The 6,165-nt window shown below is 47.5% G+C and overlaps 1 long non-coding RNA gene across 1 annotated transcript; it reads left to right on the forward strand.

The window, feature by feature from the left end:
* The first annotated feature begins 20 nt into the window (after positions 1-20).
* On the forward strand, positions 21-5,806 carry LOC310684027. Its single transcript, XR_014514665.1, has 3 exons — positions 21-76; positions 2,792-3,097; positions 5,574-5,806. It is a non-coding gene; the product is annotated as an uncharacterized lncRNA (long non-coding RNA).
* Positions 5,807-6,165: the final 359 nt, after the last annotated feature.

A 6,165-nucleotide genomic window follows, 5' to 3' on the forward strand; every position in this document is an offset into this window, starting at 1 on the left:
GCTCCCCGCGACGCAGGCAAGGGGGCGCGGCGGCCGGCGCAATAGAGTTCAGCCCACGGTGACTTAAGAAAGGGAGGTGGGGCCAGCGCACGGTTTGCTTCAATGTTAATTTTATGAATGGAGCGCGGAGGGAAGGGGGCGCAGGGGATTGGCGCATTCTGAGAGGGGTGGGTGGGGCGATGACGGGGTTTGTAAAAGGCTTGAAGGTTGTGGTCCTAAGCGTGTTTACTTGCGAGTAAGAAGCACCCTCCATCTCTCATGGTTAAGCACAGGATCTGTCTGCGACTCTGCAGAGTCCGATGCCGTAAAAACACAACAAAGGGTTGTCTCCAACTAAGTTTTATTCAAATGCAGGCCCATTGAGTGATATCTAATTGCCAATGGCTAGTTTGATTTAGAGTAGACCCACTGAAGTTAATGGTCATAACTCACTTAGGGTTCATTCTCTTCAATGGATGTACTCTAAGCAGGACTTGGCGGGGCATTACCGATTTTTTAGAATATTATTTATTTTCCACCCTTCTCCAAAGGCACCTCACAACATAAATTAAAAACTGATACAGCTAAAAAGCACATCAGTTATAATCATATTTATAAATCTCATTAATAAGTTACCATATTGAAAAACATATTGGGACGCGGGTGGCGCTGTGGGTTAAACCTCAGCGCCTAGGACTTGCCGATTGCATGGTCGGCGGTTCGAATCCCCGCGGTGGGGTGTGCTCCCGTCGTTCGGTCCCAGCGCCTGCCAACCTAGCAGTTTGAAAGCACCTCCGGGTGCAAGTAGATAAATAGGGACCGCTTACTAGCGGGAAGGTAAACGGCGTTCCGTGTGCGGCTCTGGCTCACCAGAGCAGCTTCATCACGCTGGCCACGTGACCTGGAAGTGTCTGCGGACAGCGCTGGCTCCCGGCCTATAGAGTGAGATGAGCGCACAACCCCAGAGTCTGTCAAGACTGGCCCGTACGGGCAGGGGTACCTTTACCTTTTATTGAAAAACAGCACTGAATCAAAACAATGTAATTTAAGAGCACAAGAGGAAAAGAAAAGATACAACACTACAGCACTCGCTCCCACAAGATGCCGTGCTGGCTACCAACCTAGATGGCTTTAAGAGAGCACTAGACAAAAATAGGCAGTGATAAATTTGAATGTACATCTAGGGAGAGTTAAGGACATTGCAGTTGTTTTCTTTCATTTTATTGTTGTTTGTTAGCCACTTTGAGTCTCTCAGGAGAAGTGGGTGGGATAGAATTCTGTAAAACAAACAGCAACAATAACAATTGGGGCAGAGATTGCTTTGGATGCTATTCTGGGCCTCCTCCAAGCCTGCGGTGGAGCCAGTCTCCTTGTCCAGTTCATGGCCCTAGCCAAGTCTGTTAAGCATCTCTCTGCATGACTAAAGAGTTAGTCTTTAGTACAGGTGCGTTGCCATAGAAATGCCCCCCTCCCGAGACGGGGGGGGCGAGGATTGGTGGGCATAGGAGAGCAATAGCCCAGGGGTCAGTTTTATCTTGGCTCATGGTCAACTGGAGAGAGTTTTACTTGGGGGAAGTGCCATAGCTCAGTAGTAGAGCACCTCTTTCACATGCAGAAGCTCCCAGTTTCAGTCTCTGGCAACTCCAGGTAGGGCTTGGAAAAGATCCTGCCTATAAGCAGAGAGCTGCTGCCAGCCAGTGTTGACAAGACTGAGCCAAGACTTGGGATATGGTAGCTTCCTATGTTTCTGTGATACCCCCCCCCCAAAAAAAAATCTAATGGGAGAGCAAGGTCTGCTGGAGTGTTAATGCTCTGGCTGGAAGAGTTTCCCCACCCCTGTACTGAACAAAGCCCTACTTTTTAAATTGTTGCTGCTGTCTGGGAAACTCTCCTTCACAACCTCCCTCTGTGTATTTCCAAAAAGCAACAAGCGCATGGACTCTGATTCCAGAGGGCAGCCTTCTGAAGCTGGATCTGTTTTGTGAAAAGCTGAGCAAACATACCCCCCTCCTTGCACCCTTCTCATAGGAGCCTTGCAGAAGAGGCAGCTGTCAGTCCCAGGACACGCTGGGATAATTTTGGAAGGGGTTACATTTGAAAAGCGAGAGGCTGAGGGAGAAAGAAGGCTGTGGTCTGAGGGATTAGATGCATTAGATGCTTTGCATGCAGAAGGTCCTAGGTTCAATCCCCAGGGGACTGTCCAGGGAGGGCTTGGAGAGACAACCCCTGCTTGAGACCCTGGAGAGCTGCTGCCGGCCAGTGTAGACAATACTGAGCTAGATGGGCCGGCACTGACTGGCAGCAGCTCTGCAGGATTTCAAGCTGCAGTTTCTTCCCAAACCTACCTGGAGATGCAATTGGGGATTGAACCTGAGACCTTCTGCATGCAAAGCAGATGCTCTACAAGTAAGCTGTGTTCTTCCCATAATTCCTTGGCATCTTGGGGGGGGGGGAGAGAGACCCCTTTCTGAAACCCTGGAGAGCTGCTGCTGGTCAGTGTAAGTAGATAGTATTCACCTAGATAGACCAATGGCCTGACTCTGTTCTAAGGCAGCTTCCTATGTTCCTATCCGACAGTGGTATGGGGGGGAATCAATAGAAATGATTGATTCATAGAAGAATGAGATGCTTTTTCAAGCCCAGGGGAGGCAATGGGAACTGTCTGAATCTAACCCCACCCCATAACACCCATCATTATATACACAGCTTTCTTCTTCTGCCTGCGGGGGGGTGGGCGTGGATGACCCCTGCACGCCGCGTGACTTTCCTTCCTGGTTTGCTTTGTTTTATTTCATTGTCCGCATCCCTCCAGCCTTCCGCTCAACTTTACCCTCAAAGCAGCAGATGGAAAGAGACAGATCATAGACAAACAAGACCTGCAACCTTTTGCAATCCAAAGAAAAAGTCGTGAGGCGATGCACTAGGAAATTGGTCGATAAGAAAACAGCAGCAGCCAGCAGCCTGCTTATAAAAAAAAACAACAGGAATCTCTCAGAACTGGGACAAGGCTGCATTATTGATCCATCTAGCTGTTTTCAATGGCCTAGTGGTAGCAGCTCTCCAAGAAAGAGCACGTGTCTGGCATGCAGAGGGTCCCTGATTCGGTCCCTATCTCCAGGTAGGGCTGAGAAAGACTCCCTGTCTCTGAAACCTTGGAGAGTTACTGCCAGTCAGTGTAGGGAATACTGAGTGAGATGGGTCGGTGGTCTGAGTTGGTAGAAAGCAGTTTGCTGTATATATTGCTTAAAATAATAGCTTCTGTTAATTATTCCATGTGTGTGTATGTGTGCTTGTGTGTAAACTGGTTGCTTCATGCAATTTCAGTATTGACCTTTTGCTCCTGGGAAGTTCATCAGAGTTTACACTTGATAAGACATTCCCCGTCTTGTTTGCAGTCATAGTGGCCCAACAACCATGTGATTTATATGGGTTTTGAGGGCCCAGCAGAAGGTAAACAATCCCCTGTCCTGGTGATTAACCTTTACCTTTCTCCCTGTTGCAACATCTTTCCTTTATCATTTTATTTATTAAATTCGTATACCACTGCCCTTCATCCAGAGATCACAGAACAGTTCACAACACAAAAATACAAAATGAGAACACAAAATGCACAAAACACAAAGACAAGTCAATAACCCTGTTCCAACAAGCACATTTCCCCCAAACCTTGAGTTTAAAACTACTGTATCACAATACCAGGCCTTCACACTCTACCCGCAAGGCAATGCATGCCCAACATTTTTTGCATTCCTAATTTGCAAATTTAGAAATTTCCCTGGACAGTGAGTTCTTGTTGTGTCACGGGAGGTAAGAGGCGGGGACCTGGTTCGTTTAGGTCAGGGCCAGGGCACCTGTGACCCTCCAGGTATCACTTGACCACAACTGCCATCATCCCTGACCACTGGGCATGCTGGCTGGAGCTGACGGATGTCCGACAAAAGGTTCTATTTCCCCTGATCTAGAAATACCACTCACATGCTATGATGTCATTTTGCTCGCTAAGCTTTACGCACCCACGTAAGAAGCAGCCCAATGAAGTGAAATGGGGGAACTCAATGACATTACAGCCTGTAATACCTGTTTAACTGTATAAATTAAAACTGTACAGATCATTGTATGAAACTGTAATGTTCTTCATCACAAGACATTCTGAGTGGTGTTTTTCTGCTTAGAATAGCAGGATATAAGTAAGTTAAAAAGATCAGATTGTGGGATGAATAGAGCGGGAAATTATCTAATACTGAACTGAAGGCAAAAAAAACCCAAAAACAAAAAGCACCAACAGGTCTGTGAAGTGACAGTCAACAACTCCAACTGTGGAACTTGATTTGTACAATCAGATGTTATTATACTCCAGCAACAATCCTTTTGAATTATTGAATTGCCACAGATCCCTGTCCTGGAGCAAATTAAAAAGCCCAGAATTCCACTACCTAGAATCCCCATTGAAAACAAAACTAAACAAATTTCTAGTCTTTACAACTGAAAAAGATTTCTTGAAAGCAGATTGGTAGTGCCTGCTGAAATTTCAGAAGCCAGAGAGAATTGATTTGGAGAGGGAGGGGGAACAATGGCATTATCAATAAACAAAACGCTTATATTAATAATTCCGAAAACAATTAAAATTGACGATAGGCTAAAAAACCATATTACAACACATGCCATGTTAACAGTCATGGCTTCCCCCAGAGACTTCTGGGAACTGTAGTTTGTTTAAGGTGCTGAAAGTTGGGCTATAATTCCCAGCACCCTTGATGAAATAGAGTTTCCAGAATTCCTCGGGAGTAGAGTGGTACAAAGTGGTTCAAGAGTGCTTTCTGTGTCTCCCTCCTTTCACCTACAGGCCTCCCCCATCAGCTCAGGGGAAGGGGACGTCCTATCAGGAGCAAATGCTAAGCCTTAAGCAACTGGCACGTCACATTGCCAAAGGATTATTTATAGCCGACGTGCAGCTCTGGGGACAGAACTGGTTTGCTCAGCCCGCAGGCCTGCCAAATAACCTTTTAACAAGTTGGAGAAGGGAAATTGGATCTGCTGCAGCTCAGTCTGAGAAGGTGACTTGGTGGAGGAGGCCAAGTGGGGGGCCTGTAAGATGCCCCAGGGAACATCATATCGATGGGCGGTCTTAGAATTCACAAAAGGCATGTAATGGAGAAAAGGGGATGTGGGCGTGGGTGGGGGGGGGAGAGGGGAGGAACCCCAGGAGGATAATTCTGCATGTTTGCGCATTGTCAGGAATTGATTAGGAACGCAGGAAGTGCCTTACACCGAGTCAAATAATTGATCCTCCTAGCTCAGCATTGTCAATACTGACTGGCAGCAGCTGTCCAGGATCTCAGACAGGAAGGCTTTTCCCTGTCCCTTCCGGGAGATGTTTAGGATTGAACCTGGGAACTCCTGCGTATTCTCTTAAGGCACAGGAATATAGGAGGGTGCTGCACATTGAGCGAGACCATTGACGCATCTAGCACATGACAGGGATGGACTTTTGTAATCTTTCATAATGTGACACCCTATACGAGGCCAATTACTTGGAACCCCCAAATGGATCTCCTTGACCCACTTTAAAGCCTGCTTCTGATTTGGTATTGCAGTCACGATGGTCTGAATGTGAGAATCTTCTTGACATGGTCTGGCGCACAGTAACCAGGCAACACTCATCCTACCGTGCAGGCAAGCAGCCAGCGGACCAAAGAAGAATGAGGACAAATGGATGATGACCCATCTCAGGCTGCTGGAGGGGAGGGGGAAACGGGAGCCAGGGCAGGCAGCAAGTGGCTCCAAGTGACCAAGAAACCAGATCGCCTCCAGCTGCATCTGCAGCCAATGCACCCTGTTCAATACATTATATATAACGGAAACAGATTGCTGCCTTATATTGAGTCAGACCGTTGGCCCCTCTAGCTCAGTATTGTTTACACGGACTGGCAGGTGCCCTCCAGGCTTTCAAGCAGGGTACATTCCCAACCTTTCCAGGTTGCCACTGCGGATCGAACCTGGCTTCTACCTGCAAAGCAGATGCTCTCCCAATGAGCTACGACCCTTCCTGTAAAGAAGGGGAAAAGCCCTGAGGTGCATTTAATCATTCCCCTTCCTCTTTCAGAGGCTGCGTTGCAGCTAAAGTGTGTGCATGTGTTTTGTGACTGAGTCTTGGACCTTCGCATACAAAGCAGACGCCCTGGCACT

This window comes from Podarcis tiliguerta, assembly GCF_965153285.1.
Source record: "Podarcis tiliguerta genome assembly, chromosome: 8".
Taxonomy (NCBI): domain Eukaryota; kingdom Metazoa; phylum Chordata; class Lepidosauria; order Squamata; family Lacertidae; genus Podarcis; species Podarcis tiliguerta.